The sequence below is a fragment of the Sinohyriopsis cumingii genome, chromosome 10 (assembly GCF_028554795.1).
Source record: "Sinohyriopsis cumingii isolate HCF-2022 chromosome 10, ASM2855479v2, whole genome shotgun sequence".
NCBI lineage: Eukaryota > Metazoa > Mollusca > Bivalvia > Unionida > Unionidae > Sinohyriopsis > Sinohyriopsis cumingii.
In genome coordinates, this window is record NC_142970.1 from 86,907,252 (window position 1) to 86,930,531 (window position 23,280).

General features: G+C 34.1%; 1 protein-coding gene across 1 annotated transcript in view; it reads left to right on the forward strand.

Annotated features, from left to right (window-relative positions):
* The first annotated feature begins 627 nt into the window (after positions 1-627).
* Positions 628-23,280, forward strand: part of LOC149790532 (alpha-1,6-mannosylglycoprotein 6-beta-N-acetylglucosaminyltransferase A-like) — a 134,952-nt gene continuing 112,299 nt past the window's right edge. Inside the window, exon 1 of the mRNA XM_089972577.1 lies at positions 628-775. The gene's annotated coding sequence lies outside the window, so the exon portion shown is untranslated. The remainder of the gene's footprint in view (positions 776-23,280) is intronic.

Genomic DNA, 23,280 nt, shown 5'->3' on the forward strand with positions numbered 1-23,280 from the left:
GTTCTTTTGCATACCAGGGCCCAGCAATGTGGAATGAATTGCCCACTGAACTTAGACACAAAGACACAGTAATCACATTCAAGAGGGCTCTCAAAGCTCACTTATTTCGACTGCAAAAAGAAACTTAAAAGACTGAATAATGTTTCCTACTTTAAATATTCTCAGCATTTTTTTATGTTTTCTAATTTCATGGTGTTTGTTTTTGTAATCATTTCATTATATGTTTTTTTTTTTGTTATAGGCGTTGTCTAATGTTGTAAAGCGATTAGAGCTTCTTAAGATTAGGCGCTGTACAAAGTCCTCATTATTATTATTATTATTATTATTATTATGCCGGATACAAAACGAGTCAAATGTTTCCGCTTCGGTGTTTGTTTCCAATTTCTTGTACATATAGTACTTCCGTCTAAAATCGAATGGAAATTAGAGTATAAACTTGCTGCGGTCCAAAATCATAGGGTGAAAAAATTTGTAATTTATAATATCTTTTAACTTTCTCAATGTAAAAAAAAGTTGATAAAAACTTACAAGCATATTTTCTAGAAATTCTGAAGGGGAAAATTTATGTGAGTGCCATGTCAGAAAATACGATATAGTGTTCTCCCTTTGATGCTCTGTACTTGAAATAAACATCTGAGAACAGTGATGATCACTCGTATGTGGCGAACCAGAAAGAGTTATATTAAAATCTAAAGACACCTGGGTATACTTTCACTTTAGCGATAATCAACACACGTAGTAAATGGCACCACTATGAACATATAAAAATGTGAAGGTGAGTAGAAGGATACGCGTATACGAAAATGGATATGACCTGTGTTGCCTGAAAATTGTTAAGAACTTAAGTTCTCGGTCCAGTAACTTTATGAATTACTTACGAGTTCTTGAGAATTCGACGTATTACAGCACTACATTTATTATTCAGAACGGATCTGTTCTTCTTTAAAATGCGTAATAAGTGGCAATCATAGCATGATCATCGAACTGGAATATGATGCAGATAATGATTGAGAGAAAGAAAAGAAGAAAAAGCCCAGTAGGAAATGAGAATAGCTGATACTTAATACCACTGATTAACCATTGATGATGATGGTGATGTGTTTGTGTGTGTGAGAGAGAGAAAGAAAGAGAAAATAGTTGTGATGGATAAAATCAATACGAAATAAATGCATTACAATTAATGACGTTGCGAGAGAGAACAAAACGATTCTTGTATGATTTTTCGATGATGATAGAGAGCAAAGGCAGATGATGAATGAAAAAATGAATTATATTTAGCATGTATAGTAATACTGACGTTAGGTACAAATGTTACTTTAACTGGTAATAAAACCATTGAATGATAGGTGAAAATCATGGTGGTGGTGAAGGATAACCATGAATGATACATTTATCATGTATGATGATGAGAAAAAAGAAACACTTGTGATTACAATATTGTTTACTAGAGATATACCATCATTAATAATGATGACTACAGTGAACAAGGCGAAAGAAGATAAATGTTTCACTGTTTAAAACCTTGCTCATGCCAGTGATAAAAAATTTGTACTGAAATTTTAATAGTTCATCTAATACCTGAATAATTTCTTTCAAAGGTCTGGAAAGGTTACAATATTCCATCTTCAAAACTACCCCCTCAAATACACGTATGTATGTGCAGAGGGAGAGCATTTTATTTACAACTTTTGAAATAATAATGTAAATAACATTTTCATGGTGCATTCATTATTCTGAGCAAATTCAACTAATCTATCGAGAGCACATTATTAATTTTCCTAGTATTAAAAGATAACACAGATTCAGTGCTGTGTTCGGCACAATTAATAGACCCTAACACATATTTACTGCAGGGTAGAAGCTGGTAGAATGGGCTACTTCTGTCTGGTAGATTCTATATGAAAGGGTTTGTGACCGTAATGGTGAAAATAAAGGTTAATTTGCCAGAATGGATTAATGACATGGTCATCTGAGAGTTATGCATTGTCTTTTAATGTACATATGTATATGTGTAGTTTTTCAGTCTCCTTGCTATTCTGAAGCCATAAAAGATGCATGAGAAAAGTCTAATCAAGAGGAGGGTTGTGGTCTCTGTTGCACTCCTTGTGTTCATTTATATTGCCGATTTCATGTCAGAGATTTCGCCATACTTTATTGATAAAACGTCAGACTCAAGTGAATTAGGCTATTGATTAGTCACATGACTTAAATTTCCTCATACCCACTTCTCTGGCAGCATGTTCCCTTCACATTTTTAAAACAAAAAGTATCAAGGATATTTTTTTTAAATGCCACAAAATTAGTTATTTCATTCACTTACTTGAAATGTTTATAACTTGATTGTCTCCGAGTGTTCCCTAAGTTTTGTGCATTTTTGTTAATATCCTTGACGCTTTTTGTTTTAAAATTGGTAGGTAGGGTACAAGATGCTGGGGGGAGGCAAAAACTCTAGAGAACTTTTGTATCTAATTTTCATTGACATCTTTACTATGGTATTCAGCAGAGATCTTAGAAATGCTTAATTACACGTATTTGGATGCAAATGTTTGATCTGAGATGTAGAAAATCACTCACACAGGAGTCATCTGTACGCACTTTTTTGCTGCAAATAGTAAAGTTTCGTGGCATTAATAGTAATTTGGATACCTTAGTGATGAGACTGCACTTCACTTTTGCATTTTTTATAATGTGGATTAATCTGTGTGGGTATTAAACCTGTGATCTTTGGATTACAAGTTTAATACTGTACCAATGGGGCTATCATGGTGTCTCAAAAAATAGTGTATCATATTACAGTATCCTGAAAATATGGCTCAAATTTTTCTCTCGGGCAGCTGTTTTTTTTTTTACATGTTACTTTTCTTAATCTGTACTGTATGCCACAGTGCTGTTGGAGTAAGAAAGAACTGCTGTGCATTTCTGAGGGTTTCAGTGTTGTATTTGTTTTATATACCATATTGAGCAAATGCAAATTTCACATACAGCTAAATTGCTTTTTCATATGTATAGCTGAAGTCTGCACTAAATTGATGATGGCTGGTTGATTAACAGCACCCAATTTACTTAGGTCTAATCCAACAAGTTTAATTTTTTGAACAAAAAGAAATATTCAAAGGCAAATTTACAACCACCTAGACTAAATAGACAACAAAGACTTCAATAAAGATTGCAGGTAAAAAATAATTATTTGATCTGTAAGAAGCCTCATAATTTCCAACTGTACTTGATAATCCCCATTTATGCATTGGTCCCTTATTGGGGATAATCCATACCCATGAAATGTGAGGGTCAGCTCCAGACCTGGTTGAGGCATAGAATAGACCCCATTGACAATGCATGTTTTGGACCAGTTACTGTTAACAGTTGCTAAAAATCAATACAAGGCTATCACTGTTGGATGAATATTTTTTTATATTGACTTGGAAGGTCTGAAGAATGTCATGGCATCATGCACACTTACTTGTATCCTTGATAAATATGAGCATTCAGAATATTTAGATCAATAATAATAATAATAATAATAATCAACCTGTCCCCCAATGCTTTTTTTTAAAAAAAATTAACACATGGCCATGCAAGTGACAAATATCTCTTAAAAATTAATGTTATACTTAAAGTTTTATTTAGAATGTATTTTATCTTATCTTGCACTAAACCAATTTAAACAAGTTCTATTTAAGTTTTAATAATATTTGTCAAATATTGTTTAGATGTATTAACAGTCTAGCTATCAAAGCACTGTAACTGCAATCAACGGAAAAACAATCACTATCCTTTACAGATTCAAAAGGCACCTGCCCCCCCCCCCCATTTCAGTCGAACTTAAATTTGAAATACAAATTTCCTTAGTCCCATTAGACTAATACCAGTGTAGAAGATTTTGATCTGTAGTGAACGTTACTAGTCTCTGACTAATGGACTAATGTTAGTTTCAAACCCTGAAAATGTCTACATAGATCAATTTTCAGAATCCTGGTTCTTACTCTGACAGTTATTGAGGCAATTTTAATTTAAAATGACCTTATTCTGTTGTTTTGGTATTTTAGTTAAAATAAAATTATTCTTTAGTTTTGGTATTTTAATTAAAATAACATACTTCTATAGTATTATTTTATTTTTAATGGAAACAATTGCTTTTCACGATCACAAATAGGGTCGATGTGCCTTGAAATTTTAATCTCAGTGACTTGCCTTTCAATGAAAATGCAAAGGCAATTTATTTTTTTAATAACTTGTTCCTTTCATTGCTGTTTTTATTTTCTCTACTAAATACATGTAGTCATAAATATGATGGAAATTCATTTATAATAATTGTATTTAAAACATCTCCAGTTCATTCAGCATTTTCAGAGAGCCGTTGCAGCCAATGAATTGTTGGATGTCAACATAACACGTACACAAATTTTATTAACTAGTGGTGTCCATTTTTCTGCAAATTAGGGTGTATGTACATGATGTTAGCATGTCCATTTGTCTGGAGACGCTGTCATTGTTCAGATTTTAAGATTTATTTTAATTGTTTGATTGTTAAACATGGTAAATCCTTTACAATATAATCGATATGCTTCTCATGTTCTGATATTTTGTTTGTAAATCTCACAGCAGTGAGCACCTCATTTTGGAATTTTGAGATCATTATTTTCATGGAAATGGGATACTGATCCATTGTGTAATTCCCAGTTATAAGTTACATGGTATCCGTTATAAAAACCCTATGGCAGTTTCACATATGTTGCAGTGGTATTTATTGTTTTCGTGATACTGCAAGTGTAAAGTGAAGAATTATGTTTGATGCTTGATAGTTTTTTAACTAATGAAATTAATTAGTTGGCAAGATTCGGACAGGTAATTTGTTTGATGTTGTTTTCTGAATATTTACTATCTTTTTGAAACAAAGCATCAATGATATACATAAAGCGTATTGTTATAGCAATGCCAACACTATGAAGTGTATTGTTATAGCAATGCCAACACTATGAAGTGTATTGTTATAGCAATGCCAACACTGTGAAGTGTATTGTTATAGCAATGCCAACACTATGAAGTGTATTGTTATAGCAATGCCAGCACTATGAAGTGTATTGTTATAGCAATGCCAACACTATGAAGTGTATTGTTATAGCAATGCCAACACTATGAAGTGTATTGTTATAGCAATGCCAACACTATGACGTGTATTGTTATAGCAATGCCAACACTGTGAAGTGTATTGTTATAGCAATGCCAACACTATGAAGTGTATTGTTATAGCAATGCCAGCACTATGAAGTGTATTGTTATAGCAATGCCAACACTGTGAAGTGTATTGTTATAGCAATGCCAACACTATGAAGTGTATTGTTATAGCAATGCCAACACTATGAAGTGTATTGTTATAGCAATGCCAACACTATGAAGTGTATTGTTATAGCAATGCCAACACTGTGGAGTTTATTGTTATAGCAATGCCAACACTATGACGTGTATTGTTATAGCAATGCCAACACTATGAAGTGTATTGTTATAGCAATGCCAACACTATGAAGTTTATTGTTATAGCAATGCCAACACTATGAAGTGTATTGTTATAGCAATGCCAGCACTATGAAGTTTGTTGTTATAGCAATGCCAACACTATGAAGTGTATTGTTATAGCAATGCCAACACTATGAAGTGTATTGTTATAGCAATGCCAACACTATGAAGTGTATTGTTATAGCAATGCCAACACTATGAAGTGTATTGTTATAGCAATGCAACACTGTGAAGTGTATTGTTATAGCAATGCCAACACTATGAAGTGTATTGTTATAGCAATGCCAACACTGTGAAGTGTATTGTTATAGCAATGCCAACACTATGAAGTGTATTGTTATAGCAATGCCAACACTATGAAGTGTATTGTTATAGCAATGCCAACACTATGACGTGTATTGTTATAGCAATGCCAACACTATGAAGTGTATTGTTATAGCAATGCCAACACTATGAAGTGTATTGTTATAGCAATGCCAGCACTATGAAGTTTATTGTTATAGCAATGCCAACACTATGAAGTGTATTGTTATAGCAATGCCAACACTATGAAGTGTATTGTTATAGCAATGCCAACCCTATGAAGTGTATTGTTATAGCAATGCCAACACTGTGAAGTGTATTGTTATAGCAATGCCAACACTATGAAGTGTATTGTTATAGCAATGCCAACACTATGAAGTGTATTGTTATAGCAATGCCAACACTATGAAGTGTATTGTTATAGCAATGCCAACACTATGAAGTTTATTGTTATAGCAATGCCAACACTATGAAGTGTATTGTTATAGCAATGCCAGCACTATGAAGTTTATTGTTATAGCAATGCCAACACTATGAAGTGAAGATTCTGTGTGATGCCCAACATTGTGCAATATACATATAGATGGGATCACTCAGGTGTGTGAGTGTATAACGTATTCCACTTTGTTGTTGGGAGTGTGGATTAGACAGCAATTAGGACTGATGGTTTGTTCAGATTTCCATCTCTTGATTGTTTTTATTTCTTCTATGTGGCTTCAATTTTATTCAGTTTTACAGGTATGAAGTTATATACAATATAAAAAAGAATGTCTTGGAAACGAATGTCAGACAGGAGTCTTTTACAGTTGGTCCAGTATATCATTACAGTCAGACTTGCCCAGCATATACAAGTGTTTCTGGAGGCTTATTACATACATATATACATGCATGCATACATACATACATACACACACACACATACATACAGACATATACATACATACATACAAACATACATATATACATACATGCATACATACATACATACATACATACATACATACATACATACATACATTTAATTTAGTTAAACTTCTGATTTTTAATTTGTCATAGATTGTGTATTGTCTCACCTGCAATAGCATGGTGAAACATAGGTAACAGCTTGGTGAGATTTAGTGATAGGTGTCATAGACATTGCAAGACAAACAGTGTTAAGTTTTTGCAAGTCGGATAAAAGGGGATTATACCATCTGTATGCTCATCAATCACATTTGAGGCATGTATATGCATTTATTTTATATTTGGTATGAATATTAAATGTGCTTTTGTATGCTTTTAGTTCTAACACTAAGTAGTACCCTTAGTATTTTCATGAACACTACTAATTACATGGCTTGTAAGTATGCCAAATGAAATGCCTGTTGCATCTGGTGCCTGGCTTGAGAACTCCTAGTAGTGCACAGTTACAGGTGTGTAGCCAAATCAGAAATCATGTAACTACTATATTTAACTGATGTATATAGTACAAGTCCTGTGAAATCTTATCTGTTTATCTGCCAGACAGGTATGAAGACATATGTGCAAATGCTGTCCTGTGCATTTATAGTGGTTCTTTCAGAAGAGTTGATAACCATCGGATTGGCACCATTTTGGACAAATTATGTGAAGTCTTCAAGTCAAAATTGCATGTTAATGTGACCAGTGATTTTTAAGATGGTTACTGTGTTGGCCATGCTGGATTTTTTTGCACCATCTTCCTCTAGGTTCTAGTTAAGAGATGCATATAAGTGAAAATTCCGTGTCAACCATTCAGGAGTAATAGCAAGATTTCCAGTATTGCTACAGTGATGACTTTATTATATGTCAGGTTGGCACCATTTTCATTTCAGACAAAATAGAGCTCATAAGAAGCTGTTCTATTTAAACCTTAATGTTGACATATTCATCTGTTTGATAAAATAATGACTAAAAGATTTACAGGTAGCTACCTTGTTTGGGGGGTCAGTTTGACACCATTTAAAACAACCATATACAAGTCTTTTAGTCAAAAACACATGTTAATAGAACTGTCTGTTTAGATAGAGTAGCAATGGTCATAATGCTAGCCATTTTGGATATATGGACCATTCACTGAACACCATATAAGCATACAATATTGATAAATCTCTGGTCAGCTGTTTCCAGCTGCTTGAAAGCTTAAGATAACAAGACACTATCAAAAAAAGGAAATTGGTCCATTATCTTTTATTTGTTGATCTCAGATGAACGACTAAATAAATGTATGTGTGTAAACGTATGTGACACTTCATTAGTGGACTGATGTAGATTTTTATATATACAAATATATATGTATATTATATATAACAAAAATTGGCAAAAGGTTTTGATTGTGGAGTTTTTGGGGCAACTGCAGTACTTTGATGGGCAATAAGAAAATTCTTCCTGGCAAAAGGTTTTACATAGCTCATTCCCATGGGACACCAATGGAATTTTAACATTCTTTTACTCTTTACTGGATATTATGTCTGATAATAATCTGACCATGTTCTTTTTCTTTTTGACAGATTTATGAATCTTTTGATCCCTGGTCTTGTCAAGAGATTTAGTGCTGTATATACTCACTTAAAATTCAAGTTCAGCAAAAAAAAAGGATAGACCCTGATTTGTCATTGCATAATGCACCAGCAGATCTATGTTCTACTGATTACCGTTCACATCAAACTTCATAGACCCGATCTTTTGGTGCATTATGTGCCAGCAGATCTGGGTCCATGCAGTTTGTAGTTGGACCTGACTTACAAGCAAGTCAAGATGGTACTGTATTCTTCTGCGCTTTTAAAATGTGTCAGCACTTTATTGGCTATATCATGCAAGGAAATGGGCACCACTGGTAAGCATTTTTCTCAAGGACACACTGAGGCTGGCCTGGAATGTATTAAACCCTTGACATTTGGATTAGGAGTCAGTTGCTTTACCATCTTGGCTACTGCAACATATACAGTGTCTTTTAAAAAGATGCAGGTTTTGAAAATGGCTTTTTATTGTACATACAAAAGCCTCATGGTCACTCCATGTAGGTCATATTTGATTTGAAGAGATTCTGAAACAGTTATATTCGTGTCATTCGTCAAGTACTTGGGAAGAAGCACAGGTGTTTAAAATTTAAATGACACTTAGATTTATGTGCATTTGTCTTGATTACTTAAAAAAATAGTTGAACATTGTCTTGATGATTACATAAATCATATTTTATTACATGTCTTAATCCACCAATACCTGCACAGCTCATGAATGTATCAGCTTGTGCATACGGTACATTCATGAAGTGGTAGATGCAGTCAGAACTTTCTGTATGATCCCAGTGAGCAGATGTTCCAATAAAATATTTTATTTTAGAATCAAGTATAATTTACAGTAATTTTGAGAATACAGTAAAACCTGACTTGAGAGACCATCTGTTTTGAGAGGCATCGATCACCATGTACTGATTTATTGAATTTATTATGTAACCTTTTATGAGAGACCACCTGTTTTGAGAGACCATTATTTTTTGGCAGAAGGGGTGGTCTTTCAAGACAGGTTCTACTGTATTTTCTTTATTATTTACAAACCATTTTATCTTCCGACTTCCAGTTGTTCCAAACTCATGTTTTTGATTTTTTTTCTTCTGCAAATTCTTTGGCTTAGACCACTCCAGAAACTTTCCTTTTAGTTTGTTTGTACTACCTTGTTTTCTTTGCACTGCATGTACAACTGCAGTTTGTACTGTATTTAAATATTTGCTAACATATTTTCAGATGTAGAAGAGGTAGCTCAGGCAATTTACAGTATTGCCCATGTATTTGTTCACTTTACTTGAAACTTAATTTGCTACCTTAAATTTGTTACACATAATTTGTATTGTGTGCTTGACCTCTGTCTATAGTTGAGGGTAGAGGTTTGGCCTACCTGACTATTGTCGTGTTTTTTGTCATGTTTATAAAGTATTAATAAGTTGTTTACTAATATTTAAGTTCAAGGTCTAGTGTTATTTACAAACATGGAATGTTCTGGAAGGTAACTAATGTGACCCACATCCTGGTTATTTTCTTGTGTCTTAGGTTGTTATATAAGGTGGTGATGAACAAAATTATTCACATCTAAAGAGCAGTCTGTGGAATCATTTTGTTGTCTTCAGATATAATGGAATTATTGATGTAACAAAATGCTCATTTACTTTTGGGTTAAAACAAATTGGTATTATTGTGAATTTGCTGAAAGGCATTCTGGATTATATTAATGGGATACATTGAGACTCACTACTAGGGATTGTCCTGGTTTTTGCTAATGTCACAAATTGCAATTCTTTTCTTTCTTATTGGGAACAAAATATACCATCTGGCGATTTTTTTGCAGCAACCTTTTTGGCTGTTTAATTTGTACATACAGTCATGGATTTGGAGTGGAGACATTCAAAGGGACTACTAAAGGAAGCCACAAACTTGGATACACAATGCACTGCAATCTATCTGTTACATAAGCAAATCCTTTGTTCATATTGACAAACCCGTCTTTAAAGTGTATTGTTGCATCATAATCCGCTTATGTTGACATCTGGCCTGAATACTGTGTGCTGTGATGCACTCAGTCATGCTACTGGACGATACATACAATCAAAAGACCTCTGAAGACACGAATAGAAACAGCTACAATGAATTGAACGATGCTTATTCCTTCTGTTTTTTTTCTCAAATGTAACAATAAAATAGTTTGATTATTTTTGAAGTACCAATTGCTATGTATAAATACAAAGCAAATGGAACAATCACAATCAGAAATATATACTGTCAACAGTGCAACTTTATCACGGGATAATGAAAGTTTACCGTTGTGTGTTCATCATCTCATTTTAGGAGTAAGTTAACAAAATTAACAGTATTTGCATTTAGTGCAAATTCATCAGACAACACAGTCACTGAACCTTATGTTATACCTGACAGTCCAACGTCATCTACATGTAGTGATGGTAGTAATGCTTCAAGTGAAACACCACATCATGATGAACGGGTCAGAAGTTCCCAGAAATTTCTTGACAGCTGAAAACTTGGGCTTCCATGGCTGCAATATGATACAAAGTTAAAGCAGATGTTCTGTGATATATGTATCAAGGCACACGTCATCAATTCATTTATAACTGGCTGTGATATTTTGAGGAAGGAGTGTGTCACCAAGCATGAATTCAGGCGGGGTAAATTTGCTTATTGATATTTTACTTTTGCCATCAGTCCCATGTTACAACTCCAGGGACTTGAACTATACAACAGGAAATATCAAAACAAACAAGTTTTTCATAATTGGAAATAATACATTTCTCAAAATGCAGGAGTGGAAGAATTAAATTAACTTAATGCATGGTGAATGATTTCCTATTTCCTAAGAGTCCCTTAAATTCCAATAGTTCCAAGAATTATGAATATGTTCCAACAAAAAATGACCCTTCTGCTTTGAATTTTCCAAAGTACAGAAAGATTTCAAAAGAATTAAAAGAATAGTCGTAGAATAAATTTAGCTAATACCGTTAAGTTATTCCAGCGTGTCATGCACACACAAAATCTTTCCAAAAACCATGTTGGGAGATTGAATCCCAAAACACATAATATTTAAGCATCATTTTCACTAAATATTCACAGATTTTCCGGGTCCAATACACATGATATTCTCACCGTTTCTCCCTGTGGAGTGCGTTATTTACCCCCCCCCCCCCCCCCCCATGTGGACATAGTACACAATTAATTTTACTATATGTTCTCTACATTTGTTTCTCAGTACTGACCTTTCCACTGTGTGACAATCAATGCAAATCATATGTTGATCTAAAATACCTTCAAAGATGACTTCACGGTGAAGTTCTTGTCAAAGGTTGACCTGCTTTTTTTAGATTATTGACTGTCAACATAACAGCATGTAACCAGAAGACGAATTTCACTTCTGGATCATCACCAAGGCCTTATTACTCACTGTGCACTGTCGCCGAAATACACACAGACAACAACACCCTGAGCTCATATTCTCAAGAATAAACAGTTACCTTTAAATCCCTACCAAAAATGCATAAATAAAACTCTTCTATCACCACCAAAATGAGAGAGGAAAAAATGTTCAAAAAATAGACTAGAACTACATTCGTGGGTACTGAACTGGAAGTATTAATTGTGATGTAATTCCTGACAGGCTCCATGTTTTACGCCAATTTTAGTCAAACTTTTATATTTGCATGCTATACCTATTTCAACTTTATACATGAAGTCTTTTTGAATTTCCTTGCAAGGAAAACATGTGACACCTGTCAGAAAGTATGTAGTGCTGGTGTTCCACAGGGTGCAAGTTCTGGTCCAAGTGCTCTTGAGAAACCAAAACTAAATTTGCTATATCTTCCTTAATTATAGGAATTTTTCAATGCAGTAAAAACCTAATTGTGATACAAGATAAACCCTGTCTGAAAATATGTTTGAAAATTACAAATGTTGATAAATTCAGTTTTAATGGCAAATTAAATAAACATTTAAATTTTAAAAACTAAACTTTATTGAAAACTTAAATTTTCATACAAGTTTTAAAACACAGTTTGACAAATTTTAGACAGAAAAGTTGACTAATGAATGATATTTAAAACAAATGGTAGTTTGGGTCTGTATAACTGATAACATTTTCCCCAGGGGTAGTGAAGCATCATAGCTCATAGTGATTTTGGCAGCAAACCGCAATATGCCTGTCCAGATGCATATAGGTGTACACACTAAAGAAACACTGACAGGTGCTATGTTCCACATTTATTGTGTCAGGTACTTAGGCAGTTGTTTCCATAACTAATAGCACATTCAGATTTAAAGTTCTAATGGGACCACTACCATGTTTTATAGCAAAAATGCATTCCATTTCAATGTCGATAACAACAAAAGGTGACAATGGGATAGGAAAATAGTTTCTAGGGAGGTTCTACCTTACTGAAAAATGGTGCTGATCTCTCTCATGAAAACCTAAGCCATGTCTTTGAGGTGCCATATATCAGTGTGGTGATATGAACTAATCTTGGTCACTTATGGCAGTACACTGCACATGCCCTTATGAAACCATGCTATTACCACCAGACTACTCAGGAGAGCTTCCAAGCTAATCCAACTCTAACACTTTGTTCCAAATACCAGGCTAGACCTGAAAAGATACAATATGTTTCACTTAATTCTAGAAAACAGTAAGATCTATGTAAATGAAGTTAAACTCTGTTAGATATGGTGATTTCAAATTAACATTAAGGTTGCAAGCATGGGGGAAAATATTAAACTTGACAGAGTGACACTCAGAAATGTGAAGCAGTGGCCATGTATTAAAGTGTTAAATTCATCCTAAAAGTATATGAGGTTTCTAGAAGCACATTTAGCCATTTACAAGTTAAATAACTAATCAGGCAGACTATGTATCATAAAGTTTAAGGCAATGTTGGGGCGGTGAGGTTTGATCATTGGTGTAAACATTATTACATACCAGTATACAGGAAAGTCAAGTGACAATGTACTAAATTAGAATGTGTTACTATAAGCATTCTTATTCATGAGGGAAATAACAATTTTGGATATTGCAAGTGAATACAGCCAAATGTGGTCATACAAATCAACTATAAGTACCAATAAATCCTATATCATCAGCTAAATGTGAAATTCTCATCCCCAAAACTTGTAAACAAGGATGGAAATTTGCATATGTGGGACATATACAATGTTCTTGTTAAGATCAAATGTGCAAACATAATTCAAATAATCTGTTTAAACATTTATATGGTATTTTGAAGAGTGTTGGTTACCAATTATTAAGCTCATTGATTGAATGGAATCAGATATCAGCTGATGTTTCAATACCGCACTCTGTCAAAGTACTAAATTGAAATATGTTACCATACATAGGCATATTCATGATGAAAATAACATTTTGGGATATTTTCAGTGCACATAGCCATAAATGTGCTTTACAGGTTCACTATAGGTACAATGTCAGCCTATATGATGTACTGAATGTGAACTTTTGATCCCAAACATTCTAAAATGGATGGATATTTGTACATGTGGGATATGTAACCATGTACAAAGTTAAATTCAAATAATTTGTTTGAATGCTTCTTATGTAATCTTTAGAGTGTCAGTTAACAAATAGTATTAGTAATTAATAATGCATAAAGCAAGATGGATCATTACAATTCCCATAACATCATATAGGCCACAATGCCGCACTACACCAATCAATATCTTAACCTAACTGAACAATAAAATGGAATGCATTTTGTATTCAACTTACATCATTTTGCTTTTTTCTTACATCCAAGGGTAAATATACCTGGGGGAAGCATATTTTATCCCTTTGACCTGTATTTCATTCTCAGACAGTTTAAAATGATTTAGTAGAGAACTTGAGTAGGTTCTAGTATAAAGTTTTCATCGCTGTCCTCTCACTAAATACCTTATAACTATGTTTATAAACAATTACTGAAGGCTATACAAGCAGATGTTTGTTACTCAGGAAGTGACCCCATCATAAACACAAATTAACTGATTGGACCCCTAATAAATAGTCTGAATGGCCAATACAAATTATAATTTTGTCTTCATGTATTTTTAATGAAGGTCTACAAAGATATTTTCTCTGACAAAATGTGACAAAAATCCAACATTGGAGCTTTTATATGGTGTAGGAATACATACATGCTGATAACATTTAATATGATTCCCAAAAATATTATATATGTGCATTTTAGGGGTTTTTTAATTATTTTTTTTAATTTTTTTAAAAATTTTATTAAAATTTTTAAAATAAAAATTAATTTTTTACTTTTAATTTCATTCTTATATTTTAAAGGTCAATATACATGACATATTAAAATTTCATGTGTCTATCTTTAATAATAAAGATTTTATACCAATTTAAACTTTGCTCCAATACTGCCCTGACAGGACATAGTACACAATTAATTTTACTATATGTTCTCTACATTTGTTTCTCAGTACTGACCTTTCCACTGTGTGACAATCAATGCAAATCATATGTTGATCTAAAATACCTTCAAAGATGACTTCACGGTGAAGTTCTTGTCAAAGGTTGACCTGCTTTTTTTAGATTATTGACTGTCAACATAACAGCATGTAACCAGAAGACGAATTTCACTTCCGGATCATCACCAAGGCCTTATTACTCACTGTGCACTGTCGCCGAAATACACACAGACAACAACACCCTGAGCTCATATTCTCAAGAATAAACAGTTACCTTTAAATCCCTACCAAAAATGCATAAATAAAACTCTTCTATCACCACCAAAATGAGAGAGGAAAAAATGTTCAAAAAATAGACTAGAACTACATTCGTGGGTACTGAACTGGAAGTATTAATTGTGATGTAATTCCATGTGCCACCATTTCATATTCTGGTCAGCTGTGTCCAAACTTCATAATAGCTAAAGGTCAGACTCAAGCCTCTTCGACATACTTCAAAGAAACCACCTGTTCTACAGTGAGTGAAAGCACAAGCAATTGATTCACAAATAAACATTGCCATTTTTTGTTATGACTAACAATGCCTAAAATGGGTGTGAATTGATGTTAACAGTTCAGATGTGGTCTCAAGCTACCATACATGTGATAACTATTTCCCACAATTTATATCCCACCTTATTTCCTTATTGTTAACTCATATATACATACAACATATTTATTCTGAATGAGTTTTGGGGGGCACATATACTGTGATGTTTCTTCATTCCTTCTTTTAATCTAATGATGGTAATTAATGCATATATATATATATATATATATATATATATATATATATATATATATGTGTGTGTGTGTGTGTGTGTGTGTGTGTGTGTGTGTTACAGTAATGCCAGGTGTTGATTCATTGAAGTTTCATTGGTGGGAATGGAGATCCCAGTTTGCTTGTCGAGAAAAGAACATCTACAGCATTCAGTGATCAATCTTGGGATTTAGGAAGCAATTCACTACATGTAAAGCACACCAAAAAAAAATTTCTGAACTCCCGGTTGATGGAGATGTACTTTGTGAAGCTAGCCATAAGTGTGTGTGTGTGGGGGGGGGCATTTAATTCCTGAATGCATGAAATTGACGGTCGCATTATATGTCACTTATCTTACATTGTAAAGTACGATGATAGGGTTTTAGTAGTAAAATGTCATTATTTAAAGTTCCTTACAAAACTGTTGTTTGCAAAATGATACACATACTATAGATTTGCTTTAATGTTTCTATTAAAAAAAACGAGAGAGAGAGAGACTGTAGGTGTCAGGAAAGTAGATATTTTAGATTTGATAGTGCATTTATTTCAGGAGACAACAGTCATACCTATACACTAATGGTGATGTGGGATGCAAAGACCATGGAAGTCATGCAAAACATTCATGTAATGATTTATTTTGTAATATTATGGCAATAAAGTAATAACTATCCCATCTTTTTCAATTTTCATTGGCTATTACATTAATAGACTTGCAAAAATATTCACCAGTTCTTGTGACATTTTTTGAAAATTGGTGACAAAATATTGCGGTTGGCAATTTTTTTGGCAACAACTTTTTAAAAGCCAGGACCGTCCATGCAGTGCATTAACCTAATCCAGACTTGGTACACATTCAGTACTGGAATTCGTTTGAAACACTCTTTACTTTTGGATTTGTGATAGATCATTTAATATTGTTTTAGATTTAATTCACAATACTGTTCCTCTTAAATTGTCACTTTGCAACTAAAGAAATAAATTTATTGATTTTAATAAACCTTTTTGTCTTTGTTTTCTTCTGTAACTTAAGATCTGATTAAGATCATATCTTCCTTGCACATGGACAGTTTGAATACATTCATTTGTTGGGAAATAAGACCTACAGTGTACATGCAGCATTGTTTTTTGTGACTATGACAGGAACTGTAGCATTCTCATTATCAACAGTTAAGGACTTGTTTAAAGTCTCTCATTAGCTTGCACTTCCTTATCCCTTTGATAAATTCTCATGATGCATTGCATGAATCATTAAGAATCTGAGCAAATTCATATTTTGATATGATTGCCCTTAATTTAAGATCAGTGTCCCAGTCACAAGAAAATAATCTGCATTAATGTTGTGGTTAAAGTTTTATGTTGGTAACTATTTATTAAACCCCTTGGTTGATTCTCATCGTACATAACGTTAATCAATTTCAAGGCTAACACAGCTTTATATTCACTCGCCCCTATGACCTTGGTGTCAAGGCAGCCGTGAGTAGATTTACATGAAGGTTTGGGTTACATATTTTTCGTGGCCCCGAGTGGCCGAGTGGTCTAAAGCGCTCAACGTTTTGGATCACTGCCATCTCACCTCTGTCTGCGTGGGTTCAAGTCCAAGGCTCGGCTAGCATGGGAACATGGGAAAGCCTGCCAGTAGCTTCTCGTGGGTTGGTGGTTCTTCCCTGGGTTTTCCAGGGTTCTTCCTCCACCAGTTATACTGGCCACCATGTATAGCCCATTTTGTGCTGAAAAATGGCGTTAAACCCTAGAACAACAACAACAACAACATATTTTTAATTTGTTTATATTTTCTAAACCCTTTGATGGATTTTTCTGGGTTTTTTTTAAAGATAGGTTTGGAAGCTGAGCCAAATCATTTCCTACCTGCATACCTGCCCCTTTGACCTTGAGTTGGCCACAATCTTGGAAAACTTGCATTTTGGTTTTATTTGTAGGGTTGTTATTAGAAAACATTTACTGACCTGGTGTTTTGGATTTTATTAATACATATGATGGATCATTTTGTGATGAAAGGTTTCACCTTTTATTTGTGGGGTTAAAGTAAGTCAGAAAATTTGTTTTGAACATCATGTTAAAGTTTGTCCATTATGTTTCCTTAACCTTTGATGGATTTTGTTCACACAGTGGATAAGTGATTATAAAGCCAAGGTAATTCATTAAGCAATATTTTTTATTGCATGCTTGCTCTCTCCTTTTGACCTTTTGGGTCATTGTCACATATTTCACGCTATTGCAGTCAAGTTTATTGCCTCAATGGCAGACTTGGCCTTTGGATTGCATTCCAGTCGTATGGCATGGTGGTAGCCGAAAGTGCTGCTAGATGAGTGCCTAAATGTTGCCATTTTATTTAGCACTTGCTCATACAAGACTAAAGGCTCCCTCACCAGCCATTTTGGGTCAATGCTAATGCAGCAATATTTATGTGCAGTTCAACCAATTTCTTTTTGGGAACATTGTTAAAAATATATTTTTCTTTTTTAGAACAATATATCTTGAAACAGACAAAAATAAATTAAAGGCAAAAGAAGGAGAAATTTAATTGAAAGTGTGCTGATTATTGAGATACTGCAAAAAAACACAGTTCATTGGAATATTATACCAGTATACAGGTACATGTACTAGCAGGATCCATACTACCACATACAGATATACTAGTGTGTATGTGAAAAAATTTCAGTCATATTGCTACAGTGCCTGCAGTGTGGCAGTTTATAGTGATGTATAGCACTAGGGCATCATGCCGCAGACATTTAGCATGATGTCCCACCCAGTTACGTTATCTTGACACCTGGCTGACCAGTCCTAACACAGACCTCTTAATGCTGATTGCCTAATGAGACAGCTGTTAGTACCATTTTTATACGTCTTTGGTATGACTCAGCAGGGGTTTGAACCCATGACCTCCCACATCTTTGGTGGAAGCTCTAACCACTAGGCCAATGGAGCAGTTTACAGGTATACTTGTAAACCACATTCCACTGTAGAAAGGAGCTGAAGAAAATATTGACATGATATTTTGCCTGTACAGTATATCAGCTGTAACAGACTTTTTGCTGTCAAGATCTGATCACTTCATTTATATACTACTAGCTCTGCATATTAATTATGCCTTGATGTTTGTAAATAATTTTCATGCGGAGGCGGGGTCATGTAAAATAAGTAACATTGACCTGATATAAAGTTTAGGAAATATTTTACATAGGTTGTGTTTATACAATAAACATCTGATTTATGTGTATTCAATTTTTACATGAATTACAATTAACCAATCATAAAAATGCTCCCCAAGATGCATGTGGGAACTGCTGTTTTGTATGTGTTCAACCAAGTCACAAAATTTGACAGATGAGATTCTCAGGAATGCATTAGAGACATATATTGGGGTTTTACTGTACTACATAAATCTGTGTAGAGAAATTGGTCAACTGTTAAGTTATGTAAGCCAGGTGAGTGTTATCCAGCTGACTTGGGTCTCTTGACAAAATTTTCAGCTGATATACATGCATGTTGCTGAGCAATTTCTGCTAAATAAATAACAAAAAGAATGGAATCTCACATTATGCACTGTAAAATATATCGATATTTATTATATATCAATATTTAGTGACAGCTAAGATGTTTTATTTTCTGCACCAGACATACTGTATGTACTCCAATTGCAAACATTTTGGATCCAAATCTGCCATTGCATAATATGCCTGAAGATCAGGGTGTGTGTTGTTTGTTCTACTGATTATTCCTATTGAACTGCATAGAACCGTATTTGCCATCGCATAATGCATTGATGTATCAGGGTTTGTGGATTTTTGTGTTAGATTCAGCTTATAAGTGGGTACATACAGTATGAATTGTATCTTCAAAGCATTTGTGTTCGGTGTAATTGATTTCTTTGTTATTTACCTTAAAAGCTGCGCCTTTCCATCTCATATGTTGCTATGAATTAGTGAAAGAGAGAAAATGAATTGGCTGTGTCAAAATTTAGGAGTCAACTCGGAAACATTGATGGATGGATGAAATATATTCATTCATTTTTTAAAGTTCTGTTTCATATTGGAAAGCTTGCTTAATTTTTATCAAATTTGTATTGAGCCCACATGTAGAAAAGTGAGGCTGTATTAGCAGTTATATTTCTAGCAACTTAAAAAGATGGCAGCAGTCCAGGCGCCAACTGTTTTAAGGTTTGGTTGAAAAGATTAATTTGCAAAATGTTTGATAAACCCCTTCAAATTGATGGATTTTCTTCAAATGTGTTGTGAATCTTTATGGAGCAAGTATAATACATTTTTAGATACACTCACAAGGCCAGTTTGAAAATGTTATCATTGTTCCTCCTGAATAGCAGGATATAACAACATGGAATTTTTTAACTGAAGGCTTCTTATGATGTCTAGTTGGTTGTAAATGAAAGTGGTGCTGATTCTACATCCTGTATGGCTAATGCCGGAGTAACCACTAGGCACACTAAGCATGTGCTTAGGGAACCAGCCCAACAGCAGCACCAGAAAAAATTCAAATTAATTGTTGATGATAAAATTTATTTATATTTGAACGCTTCAATCTCTTGTTATTGTTGTAGGGTTTCATGCCATTTTTCAGCAAAAGATAGGCTATACATGGCGGCCAGTATAGATGGTGATTGAAGAACCTGGGAAAACCACGGAAAGAACCACTGACCCATGAGAAGCTACTGGCAAGCTTTCTGACATTCCCACATTGGCTGAACCTGAGACTCTAACCCACACAGACAGAGGTGAGATGGCAATGATCCATAATGGTAAGTGCTCTAGACCACTCGGCACTCGGCCCCCCCCCCCCCCATTTAGATCTGTACATAGTTATTTTTATTTAGAATGATGGCAGCACTGGTATTTTCCATTTTTTCTAGTTTCACATGGGAGGGGGAGGCACCATAATTTCAGTGCTTATATTGGGTCTTGGAAAGGCCTTAATCTAGCATTGCATATGGTTGCCAGATGATTTCAGTCAGGATTAAAAACGAAGAAAAAGTATTATCTTGGATTCCTGGAAATCCTTTTGATCTGTAGATCAATGGTCCTTTTGAGTGACTCTTGCGTTATTATTATATTTCTTTAACCCCTGAAAAATTCTGTTCAGACTGACATGTAGCACAAATCAGCCTTGGTATAGTTTTTATGGTTTTTGTGCCACATGATACACAGCCAACATTATACTTGGTGAAAGAAGAACTTGGGAAACCCTGGGGAGAATCATCACCCTACAAAAAGTTAGTGGCAGGCTTTCTTCCATACCATACTTGGCTGTGCTGAATGTCAAACCCATGCAGAGAGGTGACATGTAAGTGATTTGAAAAAAGGCAAGCCCGGTCCCCATGGAATGAATCAACATGAATTGAAAGTCATTTATTGTGGGACACACTAGCTTGTTTGCCCTCATATTAATATCAGTCATTGAAGATTTGTGTTATGATTTTGGTTAAATGTTTACTTATATATTTCCTTGGGATCTCTTCTTTTTGAAGACAATTAATTATTTAACACACTCCTTTATTTACTTTTGATTGTGGGTTGGACTTGCAGTCTCTAACCATAATAGACCAGAAAATTTGATGGGGGTGGGGTGGGGCTGGTTTTTTCCTTAAAAACTGAAATTTTATTTTATTTTAAAATTTACCTGAAAAATTATTTTTGTTTTTTTAATTAATATAAACAATATACATCTGATAGGGTTTCTTTTGCTATATAAATCAAAGCAACAAAAACAATCAGTTTTGAGATCAGAAATTAAAAAAAACAATCACAACCCACCCACCCACACTTTTTAAGAAGGAAATGGTTAGTCCCTAAACCTTTTATGTGTGTGCAAAATTTGACTGATCCAGACACCAAAAAGGTCATGGATGCTTGTACATCTGTTGTTATAACATGAATTAATTAACAACTTGTATAATATCCAAGGATTATTACATGAATTGTTGTTGTTGTTGTAGGGTTTAATGCCATTTTTCTGCACACGATAGGCTATACATAGTGGCCAGTATTAATAGTGGAGGAAGAACCTGGGAAATCCCTAGAAAGAACCACTGACCCTCAAGAAGCTACTGGCAAGCTTTCTCACATACCCACATTGGCCGAATCGGAGACTCGAACCTATGCAGACAGAGGTGAGATGGCAGTGATCCATAACGGACATAGCTTGAGACCACTCGGCCACTCAGGGCCCCACCATGAATTAATTAACAACTTGTATAATTTCCAGGGATTATTACATGAATTAATTAACAACTTTTATAATATCCAAGGATTATTACATGAATTAATTAACAACTTTTATAATATCCAAGGATTATTACATGAATTAATTAACAACTTGTATAATATCCAAGGATTATGACATGAATTAAATAATAACTTTTATAATATCCAAGGATTATTACATGAATTAATTAACAACTTGTGTAATATCCAAGGATTATTACATGAATTACTTAACAACTTTTATAATATCCAAGGATTATGACATCAATTAATTAACAGCTTGTATAATATCCAAGGATTATGACATCAATTAATTAACAACTTATATAATATCCAAGGATTATGATATCAATTAATTAACAGCTTGTATAATATCCAAGGATTATTACATGAATTACTTAACAACTTGTACGATATCCAAGGACTGACTACCATGATGTATCATTGGACAAGATAATTTACCCCAATTGCCTTAGTGCTAAATTGCCTTCTGGGAAAAAGAGACAAGATGCTGATCATGCCCCAGTCATATCATGCTGGGGGAAAATAGCTGAATTTCTAGATATTAATAAGCTGGTTCCTGAACTAAAAGCAATGGATAATTCTTTTCCACATGGTATGTATCACAACAAGTAATTTTTGCCCGTAGGTGTCGGAAGATAGTAAGAGATGGATCCTCTTCACTATAACACAGTTCAGCAGAACCATAAGAGTGTATTGTGTTATATATGAGTTTGCCTTATATTGGTGTAAATTGTATATTATCATTGTAACACTGTTCTGGAGCCATACGAGTGTATAATGTTGTATATGAGATGCCTTATATTGGTGTAAATTGTACTGTATCACTATAATATTGTTCTGGAGTAATTCGAGTGTACAGTGTTATATATGAGGTTGCCTTATATTGGTGTGCATTGTATAAAGTATAACATATTGAAAAATAGAACCATGACTCGGTGTCCCTAACCATGCAAAAAATTTAATTATAACACATTAACTGCATTTGGCACTTACATAAACATTGACCTATTAGTGCAGTTCACACGCAGAAATTGAAACCTGGTGCTTGCACTAAACGAAGTCCAAGAATTGTGGCATGATATACTTGTTCTTTTTTCAATGGTAACAATAGTAAACTTGATTGAACCTATCTGATGTGAGCAATGCTGGTGATTCTTTTACATTGTCATATTGGTCATGTGGGCTGACTACTTTATCTATTGTACCTGTTCTAATATGCATTCAGCACACATCACAGATCTGGGAAGAAATGTGGATATGAGCAAACTATGGAGTCACAGATGGGACTCCTGACTTTCACCTTAAAGGTTTAAGTGTTGTTACATGTATTCCTTAGGGTGGATGTTGTTAAAAGGGAGAAAAGCAATGGCATTGTAAAAGGGAAAAATTATCAGGAGGCTATGGTAATGTTTGGAATTGTTAAATAACTTACTACTGAGTC